This window comes from Mytilus edulis, chromosome 4 (assembly GCF_963676685.1).
Source record: "Mytilus edulis chromosome 4, xbMytEdul2.2, whole genome shotgun sequence".
In the NCBI taxonomy this organism is placed as follows: domain Eukaryota; kingdom Metazoa; phylum Mollusca; class Bivalvia; order Mytilida; family Mytilidae; genus Mytilus; species Mytilus edulis.
Genome location: NC_092347.1, coordinates 94,509,777 through 94,530,894, shown reverse-complemented (window position 1 = coordinate 94,530,894; position 21,118 = coordinate 94,509,777). Strand labels below are relative to the sequence as shown.

Below are 21,118 nucleotides of genomic sequence, written 5' to 3'. Positions count from 1 at the left end.
TTAAGAAAAATATATTCTAGAAACACAACTATATAACTTTGTAATAACATGATAATTCGAAGTGCCTTTTTTATATAGTTTTTTTTTATTGATTGATTCCAATTGAAGTAAATAAAACTTAATGAATATGGGTAAATCAAATCTTTGCATTATATTTTATTTCATTCAACTTATCTAACCTCCTTTTCTACGAAAGAAAAAAATCTGTTTCAGAACCAAAATAAGGAGACCCTTTGTACACCTCTGAGATTCTCTTCTTTTTTTATATTTTTTGGCGAGCTGTCTCATTAACGTCTATTCGACATGTCCTTTTATTCATGTACACCAAAGTTTTGATAAAACCTTTTTTTGCATCACTCCCTTCAAGAGTACTATTTCTGATTAAAAATGACAAATAGTTGGGATTTATTTTGTTTATTTCTTTAAACAAATCAACAACACAAAGAACAATAATGGAATCTATAAAATGTTGAAGAAAATTATGAAATATTAAATTTAGTTTTTAAATATACACTATCAATATCCTGAGCTATCACCTCCAAAATCTTCTCTATAGTGTTTATATTTTATAACAAAAATTAAATATTGACATTCATTTATTCCGTAGTTCAAATCAAAATCTGAACAGTAATTTAGATTTTGATATCATCAGGAATTGGACAGCAATTGTGTAAAATAAGCCAATTAATGTAACACTTTTATAAAGATCTGTTTATATAGCAGTAATCTTAGTTGTCACATTACCACGCAATCCAAACTAACAAAATAATGGAGAAAAATATCCTATCATTGGCCATTAGATTTTTATCTTATAACTAGCTTCTAATGTGATTACCAAAACATTGATCATAATAATGATACCTTAGATTTTAATTACCCGAGGCGATAGGCGAGGGAATAATTTCAAACAAAGTGTGCCGTAATTTCCATAAATTGCTAGCGTTTAGGATGGGTAAAAAATACATAGCCTTAATATCAATATTAATTCAACTTTTACTGCTCATTTAATGGTATTTCATTACATAGATTTAAATCTGAAAATACACCCTAGAAGCAACTCTAGTTCATTTATACACGAATATCCTTGTAAACCGCGGGGGCCAATTATTTAGTAAAATATTGATGAAGATTATTACGGATAATTACAACAATTATTATATCTATTGATTCAATCTTCATTTAACACATTAAATAGAATTAAACAGTTCTCTTTACATAGGAAATTAATTTCTTCCGACATGCGATTAAGGTCTACTTGTTTGTTGATATTTGCCTGATATTTTACAATAATTACATATAATAGATTTATTTATTTTATGCGATTATGGGTAATAAATTGATGCACGCGCCAATAATAATAAACCTTTACAAGTTTAACCCTAAATTGTAATTACAAATTAAAGCGAAGCGTTTTTGTCACGCAACATCAGAATCATTTGGGTGCTTGATTGTCATATAATGATGGAAACAGTCCGGACTGCCGGGAAGATATATAATACTGCCAAAGTATCGGGTTAGTACTATTTATCAAAATCATTATTGTCAATTAAAGTTTATAATTAAATGAATCATGTGCAACCATACAATTATTTGCTCGTTAACAAAGTTAATTTGCATAAATAATATCGTTTTGGTTGCATGGTTTGAGGCAGAAATATGACCCTTTAATAATGGAAAATGCAATTATTGTTTTATGGGACTTGTGTCTTAAAACAAATAAATAAATAAATAAATAACTATACTAACGAATAAATGTATAAAAATAAATAAATAAGTATTAAATATTATACTAGGCAAAGGTCTAGTTTCATTTTTTTGGCTCGGCATGTAATTTTGGTTAGCCCTAAAAGCACAGCAAAATTGAAACCGGTTTTGCGTTTGAATGGCTGCATGGGATATATGTGTAAACGTTTTCATATTGTATTTTTACTTTTTATATAAAACGGTTAACGCTATACAAAAAGCTGTAAAACTTTCACCATACGAGTGTCTTAACAATACAAGAGTAAGAGTTTTGTACATTCAATCGTATACTGCATTTGAACTTGAATCCAAACTCGTATCATGTAGCTTCTCCTTGGAAAAACAAAAATAGCTCTACATTATCATTGCAGTTATTCATATATATAAATATCAGAAACATTTCTAAATATTACCTAATATAACATCTATATATCTTAATTCATTTTTTTTACTGGCAAACTGACGAGATTATGAGATTTCGTACCTCAGTAGCAATGTACGTATAAGTGCTATAAAATCGTAAATATCACCATGTCACTTCTTCTTAGTTTAATAATTGAAAAAGGAAAATCATAAAATTCAATTTTTGTTAAAATCATATGAAGTTTAATTTTGGAACCTTTGCACCTTCATGTGGACCAATTTGAAAATTAGATTTGGCATATCAAGGTACCAATATAATTCAATTTTTAAAGATATATAATTCAACAAACGTAAAGCTAATAACGGTCAAATTCATTACAGTACAGTACAGTACAGAAGGTATGATAAAAGCTATGTTCTGGTTCCTCTAATTCCTGATATAAATATGCTAGTATTGACCTAAAATGGATTTTCTCCTCACATATGGTCTCATCATACAATTCCCTATGAGTACTATTTTATATTAGAGAGATAAATATACCCAACCCATACATATTTATTTATACGTGTTTCTCTTTTTTTATATAGATTAGACCGTTGGTTTTCCCGTTTGAATGGTTTTACACTAGTAATTTTGGGGTCCTTTATAGCTTTTTGTTCGATGTGAGCCAAGGCTCCGTGTTGAAGGCCGTACATTGACCTATAATGGTTTACTTTTATAAATGTTATTTGGATGGAGAGTTGTCTCATTGGCACTCCCACCACATCTTCCTATATCTATATATATACGAGTATATATATTTGGAATTTTTTATAAGGGAAAGTTAACAATGGTATTATAGCGAGTTGTTGCATAAATCCCATCAATCGATTAAGCTCTACTCAATTGCAAATATGCATGTATGAAGTATCCTTTGATTTAATTTTGGAGGTGCAATGACATGGAATTTAAACTTTTTTCTGTAGTTATTCTTCCGTTATACAAAAGATGGATATGCTGCTTTACTATAAAGATGAGGAGATTTGGGACAACTATATATGTATTCACCAGAATTCAAATGAAGTGATGTACGCAATCATAGGCAAGTCGGCTGCCTTCAACAATGAGAAAACCCCATTCTGTTTAGTCGGCTTTAAAAGGTCCCGACATGAAAAATGTGAAAGAGTTGAAATGAGAAACCAACGACCTAGAAAGTTTTCGAAAAACAAATATAACAGACAGAATCTGATGTTCAGTGCATGTTGTCGTTTGTTTATGTGGTTCATAAGTGTTTCTCCTTTTTTATATAGATTAGACCTATAATAGTTTACTTTTTATGAATTGTGACTTGAATGAAGAGTTGTCTCATTAGCACTCATACCACATCTTTCTATATCTATGAACCAACCTGACTTTGAGAAGGCTCATAAACAATGGCGGGATTAAACCTCATTGTGAGCGCTCAACCCTCCCTAACCTGGACTATTGGTGTTACAACACAACATATGAGAAAACTATACAACGCAAAGGACTTTACGCATTAGATCGATACAAAACCGAAAAGCCTGGAACAAAAATTAAACCAGAAGTAGCTGGGTATATGTCTACTATCTCACCACAACAAAACAAAAGACACTAAGTATACAAACCTAAGAGTACTCGCACTCTTATATTCCTTTTCCGTTTTCAGTCTATAAAAACACAATTGATAAAGATACATCACTACATTTAAGCAACTCTATGCAAGTTCATTTTTTCCATTTTATGCATTGAATGAGAAAAAGCAACACGCATTTTTAGACAAAGACCACTAAATATTCCATATGGTACTTGTTTACATGGTTTACACCTTTATATAATAGGATATTCAATATGTTAACATTTCATGTCTTCAGTCAATCTTGTTTTAATTTTTTTAATGCCAAAATTACGAACAAATGCCAATAGTGTTAATTAAGCATGTAATTGTAACTAGATACAATAACGTACATCATTCCTAGCACGCGAATCTAATCGTCTGCCAATTACCGGAACCGGAAGCAGATTTTTGGGTCAGGTAGTTCAGATACCTGGCGCACCGTCATAACAATTAAAAAATAATTAAATAGTTCTTCTTGCATCATTTAGCCCATTAAATACAGACCACCGGAACAAAAGGAAGATTTCCGTTACAAATCAACTGAAAATTCTATATCTTATAGTTAGTTTTTCAAGATTCTCTCAAATAGATTCGATAAAATGTTATTGCTCTGGGTGTGCATGTCATCTGCCAATTATGATTAAATTTATTTTATTGTAAATAAATCATAATATTTAACTATCGTTGTCTTAAAGTCACCTGGTTTTTAAATATTGTTTCAAAAGAAGTAAAGAGTTGGTGTTTTGTATTAATTCTACAATTAAGCAGACTGTTTGAATCTTTTGGTTAAGTTTCTCATGTGTATACATGAAGAAATCTGACAACACGATGTCGTATTTATATATGTGTAATCTAGGATGTTATATATACAAAATAATTTACAACAAGTGGTAGTGTAAACTATTTTAATCCCTTTTCTGTCGTCTTTAAATCTTATGAAATTCTCTTTTCGCACAATCCAAAATGGCCACCAAGTCTTAAAATAACACATGGGAAAACAAGTAATTGTTTTTTACATTAAAAATCGGTATAACAGATAGAGAAAACATAGCGGGACAGTTTTGTCCTTTTTTGCAAAAACATAGTAAATAGATAGAGATTGTCAGCAAAATTAGCCCAAAAATATAGTCCAGCGGGACCGAAGTCGTCAGTTCACTCCTTATATATATGACTGGTTGTATGCTCTTTATCAAAACTTTAACTAAGTAAACTGACGTTGTTTGTCTTCTTAATTACGTGTTACAGTTTTCTTGTTTTTTCCTTGTATATTTTAACCTTTACTGTTTAGTCCATTTTTATTTTATCTATGACGTGGCTCGGTACTTATACATCCCGCCATTATGTTATTTTTGCTATTTTAATATTTTTATACCCATTTTTCAGAAACGATAATTAACACAAAGATGGTGTTAATAATATAATTTATCAGTATAATATAGATAAATGTTTATGCAAAAATGGTCAATAAAATATAAACTTCACATTAGTAATCATGATCTGAATCTATAGGACATGGCCATTGAATAAAACTTTGAGTTACAGTTTAGCATTTTGTTGGAAACTATTGGAGATAGACTTAAACTACAATCAGAAAAAATATATTATAGAGAAATAGTAAGAAAACTTAATACCTCTTTTTTTTTTTAATTTTTGACCAATTTTCATTGAGAGTTTTTATCTGTAATTTTGGAAAATAAAAATAAAATTCTACAGTAGACTGAAACTTTGAACAGCAAAACATATCAGTTATACCGTGATACGATCTACTCACATGGATGTCCATATTATTGAAATCGTCAATCATCTACGGACGCCCCTAAATCAAAATTCTAGCTTTTAATGTTTGCTTATATTACTTTGAAAAATATATATCATTTACAATAGACAGAGATTCGATTCTGCAAAATTGACTCAACAAGACAAGATTTTGGCTCACTTTTTCTATCCAACAAAAAAATGTACTGAGCTACAGACTCCTTGGGCCTCACGTTTTCATCACGTCGTCAATGAATAAAATTGAGAAAGGAAATGGTGAATATGTCAAAGCGACAACCACCCGACCATAGAGCAAACAACAGCCGAAGGCAACCAATGGGTCTTCAATGTAGCGAGAATTCCCGCACCCGTAGGTGTCCTTCAGCTGGCCCCTAAAATATGCATAATAGTACAGTGATAATGGACGTCATACTAAACTCCGAATTATACACAAGAAACTAAAATTTAAAATCATACAAGACTAACAAAGGCCAGAGGCTCCTGACTTGGGACAGGCGCAAAATTGCGGCGGGGTTAAACATGTTTATGAGATCTCAACCCTCCCCCTATACCTCTAGCCAATGTAGAAAAGTAAAAGAATAACAATACGCACATTAAAATTCAGTTCAAGAGAAGTCCGAGTCTGATGTCAAAAGATGTAACAAAAGAAAATAAATAAAATGACAATAATACATAAATAACAACAGACTACTAGCAGTTAACTGACATGCCAGCTCCAGACCTCAATTAAACTGATTGAAAGATTATGTCTTCATCATATGAATATCAGGTACAATCCCTCCCGTTGGGGGTTTAGTATCATACTATCATAAAATATATGAGAAGAACATAACCCGTGTCATGCCAACAACTGTTTTTTTAAAAATAAATGTGTTTAGTTCCGATGCAAAGACCCTATCAGTGAATCAATGTTAAAGCCAAAATATGCAATCTTTAATGACCTGACAACAGTATCGTAACTATATCCCCTTTTAATAAGTCTATTTAAAGGTTTTGTTAGTTTCTGAGGAGAATACTGACATTTTTGTGCTTTATAAAGAATATTTCCATAAAATTTTGGATGTGAAATACCTGAACGTATAAGATGTCTGCATGTTGAGTTATATTTACGAATTATTTCCTTATACCGGTGATAACATTTAGTAAATGTTTTGACCAGTTTGTGATATCGAAAACCCTGGTGTAATAATTTTTCAGTAATACATAAATTTCTCTCGCTAAAATCTAATACATTGTTACATACACGAGCGAATCGTACAAGTTGAGATATATAAACACCATAAGATGGTGACAAGGGAACGTCACCATCTAAAAATGGATAATTAACAATAGGAAATGAAAAATCATCTCTTTTATCATAAATTTTTGTATTAAGCTTCCCGTTTATGATATAGATATCAAGATCGAGGAAAGGGCAGTGGTCATTGTTATCATTAGCTTTATTTAAAGTAAGTTCTACAGGATAAATTTCTTTAGTATACATACTGAAGTCGTCATTATTTAGAGCCAATATATCATCCAAATATCTAAAAGTATTGTTAAATTTTTGTATCAAATGTTGTTTTGATGGGTCTTTGCTAATTTTAGTCATAAATTGTAACTCATAACAATACAAAAACAGGTCCGCAATAAGTGGTGCACAGTTAGTCCCCATTGGAATTCCAATAACTTGACGATATACGGAATCTCCAAAGCGAACAAAAATGTTATCAAGTAAAAATTCAAGTGCATAAATAGTATCAAAGCATGTCCAATTGACATAGTTCTTTTGTTTATTGCTACTAAAAAATGATCTAAAAGAGTTTGAACATATGTACTCGCATTCCGACTTTTTAAATGCCCAGTTAATTAGGGATGTGAATTTTTTCTTAATAAGAATATGAGGCAAAGTGGTATATAGGGTAGAAAAATCAAAACTTTGAACAGATTCAAAATCACCAATATATGCATGCAATTTATCAAGTACTTCCAACGAGTTTTTGACACTCCAAAAGTAATTAATTCCACTATTTTCAAAGGCCTTATTTGAACAATTTATTATCAGGTTTTTTATTGTACCAAGTGTACTAGTAAGTAAAACAGACAATTTAGTAGTTGAACAATGGCTGGAAGATGAAATAAATCTATATTTGTAAGGTTTTTTGTGCAGCTTCGGAAGCCAGTACATAGTTGGGACTTTCATTGTGTTTGGTTCTGCTTGTAAAGAAGTAGCTAAAAGTTTATGTTTGTTACAGATGTCGTTTTCTGAAAATGAAGTCAGTTGGAATGTTGGTGAATTCGTGATTTCCTTTTGCAGCACCTCTATATAAAATTTACGTCAAACAATAATGATATTATTAGCAGCTTTATCAGCCGGGACAAAAACAAATTCCTTGGCTAGTTCTGTTAGTTTATTTTTGATACGCGAAATAGGGTTTTTATAGTTTTTGTTGAGGGTAAAATGTTCTTTAAAATGTTGTATTCGAATATCAACTATCTTCATTACTGAATTAATAAAAGAGTCCAAAGATTTTTTGTCAGCTTTTTCCCGTTTTACCCATTTCAAACAGTAGGCGCGGAGTGAGTCGTTGATGATATTACGACACTCATTCCAGTTAATAGTTGACGGGGGACGATATTTAGGTCCTTTACTGAGGAATGATTTTAACTCTCGGTCGCGAACGATGTTAAGGTCTCCTGTTATAACATGGGAAATTGGTCCATAGGTGTATTCTGAATTACTGCAATTACACGACATAGGTGTATTTTCAGTGATATTTACATCTTTACACAGTTGGCTATAATTAAACACATATTTTCGGGTAGATTTCTTGTAAATATAACAAATGAGAGGGAGTTCAGTATTATCAAAATATCCAGGAATTTGGTCTTTAACAGAATGGTCGTTAAAAATACCGGCAATATTTACAAAATCAAAACCTTTATTGACATACTTTATTTTAATAAAATGTTTTTTATGATCTTCAGGGCGATCAATTTTTGGAAACAGTTTAGAATAACAATATGCCATTATAATTTGGACAATTTCATACTTAGGACTGTAATATGAAATTGTGTTGCAATCCTCTAAAATTTTATTTAATTTATTTATAGGTAAAGAACAAAGCTTGGTTAACAGATAATGTCTGCCGTTGTTTTTTGAAATGGAAATTAGGTCCGAAATATTTGTATGGTTGGTCCGAAATTTTCTTTGATTACGATTTTTTCTGCGTCCATGAGAACGATTTTTACGAACAGTTTTAGAAACTATATCCAAAATGTTAACAGAATCGGTTCTTGATATATTGCCAATTCCCATGATATTATCATTAAGACCGAGAGGGTAGACTGTCTGTAATTTTTTAATCCAATTTAATTCATTTATTTTTCGTGATCGTACAAACTTGGAATGAGATTCACCAGGCTGCTTATTTACTACTTCTAAAGTAGACCTTATAGTCAGTAAGTTGGTTTTTTTTTTTAACTTTTGTGTGTTTTTTACTTTGTTTGTGTGCATTGTATACCTGTATCGGATGAGTTAAACCATTTTCAACTGATTTTTATAAATAGTTTTTTTTTCTCATGTTGTGCTGGGAGGGGATAGGGCGTCCGCTTGTCAAGTGCTTGTAATTTATTTGTTGTCGTTTGTTGTTGTTAATCATATTTGGTTTTTTTTCGTTAATTATTTTATACATAAATCAGAACATTAGTTTTCTCGTTTTGGGTGGTTTTATTTCATTTCGTGGCCTTTTTCATATCTTAATTGCTGTGCGGTAAAAGCTTTACTCAGTGTTGAAGGTCATGCGGTGACAAACAGTTGCTTTCTTCTACGTCATCTTTGTCTCTGATGGATATTTGTTGCATTGGCATTCATACCACTATTGTCATTTTGATGTTGATGTACTGATCTGAATATGAATAATCAAGTATACACGAAGAACCGTGTGCAATGATTGACTTGGGTATAGAAACTTTTCAACTTTTTGTTTGTTCGTCTGCAATTATTTTTATCGGTCACCTTTTTTTTAACTAGTTCATATACCTAATACTGACTAACAATATATAAGTCTCTTATTAAGGAATTTGAAAACTGCATTTTTACAATTACAATTCCATCTTTGAAATGTGTTTTAAAATCATGCATGGCACCAAAAAAGGACGATACGGATATTTTGTTTTTAAAGAAAATATTGATTAAAAACAAAAATGCTTGTGCATGAAATTTCTTTTTTGGTCTTTGCGAGTGTATTGGGTTTTATTGGGTTTTTCAGTTCTATATCAATGATATTTCCAATTTATGATATTCTAAATATATTAATAATTCCTTCTAAATGTATGCACCCACAATAATCTTTTTATTTGCATCACACAATATAGGTTGTTAGATAAACCATACCGATTTTGCCGTGTTTGATTTCCTTTTCTCACGCATTTATATAGTTGGGCACATTTTTGGTTTACTTTAGTAATCTTAGGCCTATAGAGTACATTACGGAATTATTCAAAGTTATCTTTGATATAAACATATGCAAACATCTTAATACAATGTAAATGATTTAACAAACGATGAATTAATATCCCATAGCTTTAATGTAAAATTTCCAATAACTAGTTATTTCAACTTTAATAATATTCCCCTAATGTTTTATTACTGATTAACTATTGCAATAAACTTCATCTCTTGGTCAAAGGAGAGCCCATTACCATGATGATTATATTGTGCAGTTCATATAGTCATGCAGAGGCCAATCTTGGTTTGATTTTCTCCATTAGTTTATTTTCATTAGAAACATATTTCACACTGTGGTGGTGCCAACTTCTAGTATTATAAAAAGCACGAAGGATTTTACAGCTAATAAAATCATACATAAAATGTTATTATTTAAAAGAAACTAATTTGACAATGACAAGCGGCAATTATACATGCAGTGCCATTAGCCGATGTTCAAAGTATAGAGACTGTATCGAGTAACGCGCTGTTGAAGATCAGGGTCCGCCTCTGTGGACATCCAGGCGCTAAACTCTGACAATCGTAACATCCTCCTTGTTCGTTTCTTTTTATTTTCCTGTAATTCTGGCAAATAACTTGTTATTTTATCAAAATTCTCTTACGTCTCGCCGTATTTCGTTACCTGATCAAACGAAGAATATATAACGACATTGAGTAAAAGATTTAATTTCATTTATTTTTGTGTGAACGTCGCCTTCAAAGAATATTTCATCGTTAAGCAGGAGCTAATGTATATGTAGTAATTGGGAGATACCAGTTATTTAATTAATACATAATAAGGACAGAAAGTAGAAGATATTCACGTAAAATTAAACCAATTAAAGTTAATATGCGTTTCTTTGAAGAAGTCTTTCAACTTACGAGAATGTTTGGTCGCAGCATTCCAGGTTTACTTTTAGACGACTTTATTCATTTAGCTCTTTTAATTACCTGAAATAATTAAACTATCAAGCAGTAAATATTCATAGTTTCCTTTCCATTAACCGAATTAAGTCTATAAGCATGGGACAAGACAAAATAATCCCACACAGAAATAACACGATAATACGACCGAAAGAGAAACATTTTTGGCTTGTAAAAGTATTCGAGAAAATAATTCGATAAATAAATAAAATATATCTTTGACTGGTTTCAAAGCTAGTAACATACCGATAGAAGTTATAGCCCATACATAAAATCAAACTCATCAACACTTGGGTTCATCCATACTTTTGTGATTACTCAGCCTCGTAATACATGTAAACATAAGATTACGAACAATATTGAACGTAATATTTACGAGTCATCGAATTTAATTCCGACTGAACGTAGCTGTGTATTTATACATAACGGACACATAACAAATTCTACTCTTTGGGCAAATGTCTTTCACTCTGTTAAATTCACAAGTCCACTAAATATTTTACAGTACATTAAATAACCTCAATTTAAATTGAAGGCTGGATTCCAGTGTTCTGGTAGAGTTTGCAGTTCTTTTTTCTTTCGTCGAACGTTTTTAGAGATTAAAAAAAAGATCTTTCAGGTATAGTTAACTGATTGAGACAAAGTAAGCCGATTCATACTTTTTTTTCCTGCATAGTACTGGGACTTGCATTGTAATGCATGCTGTTTTCTTGTACAATGTGGGCAAATGTAAAATGTAAGGGGAGAAAACCTTCATATTTGTACAGCTTCAAGCATGCAAACTAAATTCTGTTTGGAATGTTTGATATGACTAAGACGAACCAATTAATCAAAATTTGTATGAACATTTCATACATCATTACATTGTTAAATTGTGGATCACAGGTGTTCAAATTCTTCATATTCTTGTTGGGAATCAAAAATCCAATCTTCTGAGTTTCATTTAATTAAAGCATTTGAAAATACTTTGATAATCTTCCAATGATCTAATGCAGTTATATGACAATCTTTTATTCATTATATATAAAAAGACAACAAATGGAGACATATGATACTGTATATGAGAGTAAATGGGTGTTTTAATTTTGGAAATAGCTATATCCGATTATAATCACCATAATGCCATTGTTTTAAAGGATACCTACCATCTTAGCATGTTAAACAATGTGTCCATTTAGACGCATGCCCCACTCGCGCCATCTTATTCTGTGTCAGTGGACCGTGAAATCGGGGATCACAACTCGAATTCGGCATTTAAATTGGAAAGATAACATAGGGAACAAATTTTGATTGGACTTCAACTTCATAAAAAAATCCATTGACCTAAAACTTTAAACAGTAGCGAGACAGAGGGACGAACGAACGAACGAACGAACGGACGGACAAACGGACAGGAGGACCGAGAAATTAATGACCCTAGGTGGGCATAAAAATATACCACAAATGAGAAAAAATAATTTTGAACTAGGTTCCAGAAACTACAAGTTGGTTCTTCTTGTCACGTGATGTTTGTAGATTTTGGTGCCTCATAGTGTGATATGAATACAGTAGTCAGTGTGCTGCATTGTTTTGCGTTCTACAACTTTAGGACGAGTTCAATGAAAATGCTTTTATGTTTAAAAGTGAACAGTTCTTATATTTCTTACTTTTTTACTCTATCTGTATAACCTTTATACTTAACAATGAAAACAATCTCTCCTTAAAAATTCTCTCACAACAATTATACAATATATGTTTTTTGAAACCATTTTTTCTTCAGTTCTTAAGAAGATGGGTTATAAAGCGTTAATTTTGAAAAGTACATCCAATTTACTTAACCATTAGCTTAACATTTAGTATAATTAACTTAATTTCTGGATTTGTAAGTACTTTTCTCGATGGCAGCAATAACCATCTAGGAAAATAACCTTGGAACAATTATAACAAGTGCTTGATATCTGACATACTTATTATCATTGAAGAAAGACGAAGGTGGCCGATGTCAAATACTTGCAAAGAGATTTGAATCATCTGTGCAACATAACCCTTAGTATAAAGACTATGTTTATGTATTATCTATTGATAAAAGATGTTGTCACTTTCATAATTATATAAAACAAAATTTGTTCTACTAATTGTAAACCATGCATGGTGTTCGTTAAGGGCGTTTTTTCGCTGTTCTTGTTTTTGACTTTTGTCAGATATTCGGAATTCTTTGGTTTTATCGATGTTACTTTGTAGTTCCATATGCCTATGGACCCCTATTTCACTTTCCTATCATATAGTCCTCGTTATTTTTTCACAGTTTTTCCAAAAAAAAGAAAGAATGAAAACTCTAGAGAGAATCATTCCACGCTAAATTTTCAATGGCTTATATCTTAAAAAAAAATAGGAATCGGACTTTAATTTTCTGCTTTTTAGTTCCGTTATTTACATAGTTTCAGTTTATAATAGTCTTTTCAAAGTCTTGTAATTTTGGAACATAGTAGCGAACATCCATAACAAACGATCTTGTAACTGCAAAAAAAGTCAAATAATGCTTAAAAAGCATCACAAAACATCATCTAAATTATTTAACAATATGCAGTAGACCAGAACAATCACCAACACCCGACTTCTTCCAACAAAAAGAGGACAAACAAAGATAACCAACAAAAAACTATAAAGCTCACATGACATACCAACATATAGCATTTTGTTATAATTAATTATTTGTTCTATTCACTTTAACCGATATCTCATTCATACACAAACGAGTGTCCTTCAGTCTGTTATAATTTGTGGTACATAAAAAAAAAAGATGCGGTATGATTGCCAATAAGACAACTCTCCACAAGAGACCAAGTGACACGGAAATGAACAGCTATAGTTCACCGTAGGGCCTTTAACAATGAGCAATCACAAATGTAAAACATTTCAAACGAGAAAACCAATGAATTTTGTTTTTATGCCCAACCTACGATAGTAAAGGGGCATTATGTTTTCTGGTCTGTGGCTCCGTTCGTTCGTTCGTCCGTCCGTTCGTTCGTCCTGCTTCAGGTTAAAGTTTTTGATGAAGGTAGTTCTTGATGAAGATGAAGTCAAATCAACTTGAAACTTAGTACACTTGTTGCTTATGATATGATCTTTCTAATTTTAAAGCCAAATTAGACTTTTGACCCCTACTTAACGGTCCACTGAACATAGAAAATGAAAGTGGGAGTTTCAGGTTAAAGTTTTTGGTCAAGGTAGTTTTTTATGAAGATGAAGTCCAATCAACTTGAAACTTAGTACACTTGTTGCTTATGATATGATCTTTCCAATTTTATAGCCAAATTAGACTTTTGACCCTTAATTAACAGTCCACTGAACATAGAAAATGAAAGTGGGAGTTTCAGGTTAAAATTTTTGGTCACGGTAGTTTTTGATGAAGCGGAAGTCCAGTCAAATTGAAACTTAGCACACTTCTTGCTTATGATATGATCTTTCTAATTTTAATGCCAAATTAGGCTTTTGACCCCAATTTCACGGTCCACTTAAAATAGAAAATGAAAGTGGGAGTTTCAGGTTAAAGTTTTTGGTCAAGTTAATTTTTGATGAAATTGAAGTCCAATCAACTTGAAACTTAGTACACATGTTTCCTATAGTATAAACTTTTTAAATTTTAATGCCAAATTAGATTTTTACCCAATTTCACGGTCCATGGAAAATGATAGTGCGAGTGGGGCATCGGTGTACTTTGGACACATTCTTGTTTTAACAAAATTTGCATTGTTTTTTGTTAAAGTTTTTGGTCAAGGTAGTTTTTTGATAAAATTGAAGTCCAATCAACTTTAAACTTAGTACATATGTTCCCTATAGTATAATCTTTCTAATTTTAATGCCAATTTAGATTATTACCCAATTTCAAGGTCCATGGAACATGGTAAAGCATAGTGCGAGTGGGGCATCCGTGTACTTTGGACACATTCTTGTTTGTTCTTTTATTTTGAAAAGAAATTCATTGATACGTATGAAAATGAAAAATTCCGCACTGAAATTGCGTTGTCTTTTGTAAATAGGGATGGGAAAAGGAAGTTTAAGGGAAAATAAAGTGTCCCCGTGGTATCTTCCGCCTATCGATCAATTGAAAATAGATATAAACCTTCAAATCGTTTTCTGCGATATACATATCACCAAGGAGTAAAGTACATGTGTAAAATTGAAAAACCAATTACTCCAAGACGTCCATAAAAAAACACATATTATCATATTTATTTTATGTTTCTATGTTTTGTTCTACTATCTTTTTGTTTGGCATTTATACCTCACTGATGAACTCAAATTGTGTCTATGATATGATAATTACTATGTACTCCTTGGTATCATCAAAATGTCAAAAGAAAAAAAATCCTATTTACCATTATTCACGAGAAGGTTTGCATGTGTTTATTTTCTCTGGTGCAGTTAAATATGCAGATCCCAGCAGGAGCAAACAATAATAATACAGTACTTATTTACCTCTGTATCGATTCTGCTCTCTCGAATTATTAGTTCTGAATTTCTGTCTATCATCATCTAGCAATATACGTCCCCTCAAAATATAAATTCAATATATATCTCCTCTCAAAATATAAATTCAATATATTTCTCCTCTCAAAATATAAATTCAATATATTTCTTCTCTCAAAAAAAAATTCAATATATTTCTCCTCTCAAAATATAAATTCAATATGTTTCCCCTCACAAAATATAAATTCAATATATTTCTCCTCTCAAAATATCACTCGCGACATGGAAACAAATTAAACAACAAATCACCAATAGGTATTATCTATACAGCAAGGTGGATCAACCAAAATCATAAATGGTGACTTACAGACTGCCACTACGGAAAGGAATTGTAGGATGGGGGCATAGATTTTCCTTTGCAACATTCCATTTTTGGATTCTTTATGAAGGATGGCACGTCTTTAATAAGAGTAGGTGTTGTATTCTATCTGGAGGTGGCTGCGTACTTGTACATCTCGGTCGGATAAGCATACGAACCTCGTTTATTTCAAACCTTATTGACTTGGTAGATGGAATACAGGTTTCTTTTCCTCAGTCCTAAATGAAGGGAAACTTTTTGGAGGAACAAAATAATGCGTTTTATATATGTATACCCTTTGGTCTCTGTAGTATAAATACGCTGTAGTTTTATTGACAAAAGACTATAGGGTTATTGGAAGACCAGCGTTTAGGGTTTTCAAAAGACCAGCGTGTAGGGTTATCGAAAGACCAGCGTGTAGGATTATCGAAAGACCAGCGTGTATGGTTATCGAAAGACCAGCGTGTAGGGTTATCAAAAGACCAGCGTGTAGAAATTATTTCTGCCTGATAATACTGTATAATTCATACATTAGGGTAATTAACACTGTGTAATATTTATTGTTTACTAATTAATCACAATAATATTAACTTCACTTCTTTCATGTTCTGAAAGCTCTTAGTTTATATTGTGGAATGTCTATCTGTCGTAATTACGAGAATTGTTTAGGAACAATTAGATGATAGATAACCATCAATATAAGAGGTGGTAATAATTGCCATTCGGAATATATCTATTTCATCAGATAATGGCGGGAAGCCACACAAATAAACGTATCATAGTATCAAATAAAATGATCAGTACAGCATTTCATGACGAATGGCGACTTTCATTTGTCTCGTATACAAGAAAATATTTTCCCAGCAGAAATACAGATTTTACATCTGTTTCAGGAATTGGAAATATTTTGCGTTTGTACTTGTATATAGTTTTGCTATGTGCTTCCCATGTTAAAACTTTTCTTGTTTCTACTTGTGCATTGATAAGTATAATGTTCTGTCACACAAATTGTTACAAATATAGTTAATTATTGTACTTCTCAATCAAATTCAAAATAGAACTTTTAAAAATACAAAGGAAATAACTGAAGAAACTTATTTTTTTTTTGGGGGGGGGGGGGGGGGTTACTATCCTTTTATTTTGAGTAAACATTTGCCTTTCAATTTGATTGTTTTTTATAATTAAAATATTATCAAATGATCAGTTTAATTGCCCAAAATCTATGATCTCGACTATTCATGGGTTGCATTCCAGGAGCAATATAGATCAAAGACGAAAATATTCAAATACGTCTCTGAAATATTATTAATAGAAAGGGTTTATTCATATTTTTTTTTTGCTTTGTAGTTGAAACTGGTAAAGACTATCGAACTGACATCAATATTATGACATTTTTATTCCCACACTTAAAATAGTTTTCAAACGCTTTATGATTTGTATCTCACCGAAAAGACAATGTCCAAACAGTACTGATGGTGCATATAATTTCTATGCTTTTTTTCCCAGGTTTTGACAGTTTTATTTTCACGTTACGCGTCATGGAGTGTTTATCATTTTATCTAAAGAATACAAAAAATGAAAAATATTTTGATTACGAACGGGTGTTTTGATATTTCACATTTCACAAAATATGATTTTTGATTAACTAGAGTGTAATGATGTGTCAAACTAACTTATGTTCGTTTGTTCAAAGGTTCCGTGATGTTTAGGGATGGAGTTTGATAGAAGTTACATTAATAAGATGACAAACAAGGGGTGGTACGCATCTTAATCATAGAAGAGCTATAAGTTGTACAATAAAGGGCTTGGGATTGAAGTTATTGACCACACACAGCAAGTCAACTATATTCTTTAAATATTCATTTGGTTATCCTAAAAACATTATGTTTGAACCCTTATGGCGTCTTATAAATTATATGTATCATTAAGTTTTATAAAATTATTAAAATAAATAGATGCAGTCATTACCCAAATCATATTAGAAATATATTTGGTTTTTGATCTCTTCAGGTTGTTTTTTTAACATAAAATATAATTTTGATCTTTGGTGAAAGTAAACATATTTGTTTTCCCTCTTGTATTCAGAAGTAATGAATCGGAAAATTGTATTTTACCTCTTTGATCATTCACAGAGAAATTTATTTGAACGATTTTACATTTTTTTTTAACAAATATGTAGTAAAAAAAAGTAAACAAAATAATATGGAGGTTATGTAACAGTTGTTAAAAAATTTAATATGCATATTTAATGTTCAATTTTCAAATTTTCAAATCTTTCTCTTTTGAGAAAAAAGGGCGATTTTTTTTACCTGGAGGGCGAGATCTTAAAAAAAAAGTTCTGGTGTCGGGAGTCGATTTTGAACTAAACAATTAATTGACACTTGTCTATATTGTCTTTGACCATGTGATAACATCAAGATGTCGTTTTGTTCTTTAGTGTCGTAAGGTTGCTGTCTTTGACGTATACCCAACATCTTATTTTATTGTATACCCTACAAGTTTTCATTTTCATCAGGCAATGATGAATTAAATTACAATTTTAACTTTCTCTAAACACGTCTGTTGTGCATTACTAGCCTTCGATATTAGGCCCGAGACCACAATTAATTCCTCTATCATTTCTTTATAACGTTTTGTCACATTAAAAAAATTTTGCCTATTCTTTTTGTCTAATTTTGTGTGTGTGTAAAATGTACAGTACAAGTCCAAAAATATATGCAATTTTCAAAAAAATTGCATCTTTACATCATACAAATTTGGCCAATACACATCCATACCCCTATAGGCAAGTCAAGAGATGTTCTGAAAAGTGTAAATATAACCTTTTTGCACCTGGCCTAATCACTCTTTCCTTATTAAAATCAGTTAAAATAAAACATCCAAAAGTTTATTTCAGCTCTCTTCTTTCATTTCCACACCAGAAAAGCTAAGAAATGAATGAGAAAGGGAAAGAAAAAAAATAAAGAAAAAATACACTATAATTAAAGGGAACTTTATTCGTGAACAACGAAAAGCGGGGTCATTAATTGTGGTCTTGGGCCATTAGGCTGATTTAAGTATGATGTCCGCCATTTTGGATTTTTACCGGAAGTGAGACATTTTTTTTCAAATGCCTCCCTTTCTGAATTAAAAAAAGTAATAGTTGAGGAAGATCTATGCTAAATGTCATGCTTGTAGCAGTATGTGCACAAGTCGTCTGAAATATGCTTGTAGCCGCTGTACTACATGGTTAATTCGTACATTCCCAACTTTTTACGAACCTTCTTATGAATAGTGGTGGTCAGATTTAACTCAAATAGTCAAAAGGACTAAATGTCTCACTAAAGAAGCGAACATCTTCTTATAGACAACCGCAACAATACAAATAGTAAAAATTCGTAGTTAGCGCAAAAACCAATTATACACAATTGATTTTATTTAAAGAATATGAAATTAATTAAGTTAAATGAATTTATTACTTGTAGGAGGTTCTGTTTAGTTACAAGTAAGGCACAAAGTGCAAAGTAATGGTCGTAAAAAGCGTACTGCTTCCATGTGATTGTATCAATTAGGAAGGAATAAGTGTTTAATGAGGAATAGACTGCTCACACGAGGCCACAACACCACATGTTATTACCAATCACTAGGCCGTCCTACCTTTAATTAACTTGAAACATTTAGTAGACATACAGGATTAAAGACTTTCGTATATTGTTAAAAAAAACTATGAAGATATATAGGTCTCTAATTACCAGATGACTTGGTTATTTCTGTGATCGTTACCCGCTGAGTGTATTTACAAACATTACCGATGTTTCAATAAAACACAAATCGCTTTCAATTAGAATCATGACATATGTATAGGAGCAATACATATCCACAGCGTGAACAAAACCAAGCCAGAAAATATACGGCGTTATTTTGTCATCAGGAATATTGCTTTACACTGTATGATACAGGCTTTAATTGCTTGATGAGCACAGTTTGAAGAAACAAGCAGCGATTATAAGTACACTACTAAAACTGATTTACAGAAACCTTGCTGGGATCTAATCAAAAATATAGTTTTTCGTTATTAAGAATAAATGGGTTTAATAGAATTTTAATAGGTTGGTGATTAGTTTGTTTAATTTACTGATATTTCTCTGTGTTTAAAAATGTATCTTAATGTTTTCTTTATTTCCTCCAACCGAAGTCTTACAAAAAAATCTACAAATAATGTGAGGGCTGCTGCGTTTTAATGCTTTCGAAGATAAGACCTTTAATATAATTTTTAAATATGAAGAATTTGGATTTACTTTAAATTGTGTTTATGTCTTTAAGATAAATCCATTTACATTTCAAGAAATACAATGAATCCAAAGAAATGATATATTTCGGTTAAGAGGAGTTTGAAAGAAGAGGAGACTTAAAAGTATTATAACAGTTCATTTATCTGCAGCAATAAATGTGGAATATATGTATACTTCAATAAAACACTACTTTTGTCTGAATAAAACCCTGAATAAAAGTGTTTCCTTTTCACAGCGACATGGAAAACAGAAATTTTCAGTGATAAGTCTTTAAGTAATGTTGAAAATGAAAGAATTGTAAAGAATGTATATGAATTTATTAAAGAGTCTAAGAGGTTTCTAATTGTGTAATGTAGAACATAATAAAGTGCAAATACATGCATATTGTGTATTACCACTCACATCATCACACACCATCTTTTCAGAGTTCAAATATGTTATATATATATATACATAATGTATTGTTTGTATGCATGCTTTGTAAATATTCTACTGTTATAAATTGTTATGGGAGAAGACTTTATAAGTTTGATTAACTTGTGTCTCATCCCTTTTGCACATTTACGCAAATAAAATATGTTTAAACTAACAGCAAAATTAGAAACGATTTGACTCAGACTTACTCAGAAACAATAAAGAACATAACATTCGTATTAAAAAGAATTTTTTCTAGTTTATAGATTACTGTCAAACATGATATTTGTTAATGCGCCTGCTATCTGTGTGTTGGCCAATGCTTGTGTTTTGTGTTTTATACTAGTGACCTCTGTTGATTAACCAATACTTGTGTTCTCTTGTTACTGCATGGAAAATGCTTGTATTCAGTGAATGAATTAACGCTTGTGTTCTCTTTTAATTGTTCAATGTTTGTTTCCTCTGTCTATGCTTGTGTTCTTTGTTTACATTAGTTGACATGTGTATTCTCTTTTTATGTTGAATGCTTGTTTATATTCGTGTATTGTCCGATCCTCATACGTTCCTTGTTTACCAATGCTTGTGTACGTATATTGCCAAGCTTTTTTTGTGTGCTATCTGTTAATTGGTCAATGTTTGTGTTCTGTGTGTTTTGGTCTGTGCTTGTGTTTTCTATTATCCAATGATTTTGTCATTGTGGTCTCGACTTATTGGTCAGAAATTGTGTTCTTTG

At 31.3% G+C, this 21,118-nt stretch overlaps 1 long non-coding RNA gene across 1 annotated transcript; it reads left to right on the top strand.

Annotated features, from left to right (window-relative positions):
• The first annotated feature begins 1,409 nt into the window (after positions 1-1,409).
• LOC139518574 (uncharacterized) lies at positions 1,410-19,785 on the top strand. The gene is made up of 2 exons (XR_011663415.1): positions 1,410-1,513; positions 19,165-19,785. It is a non-coding gene; the product is annotated as an uncharacterized lncRNA (long non-coding RNA).
• The last annotated feature ends 1,333 nt before the right edge of the window (positions 19,786-21,118 follow it).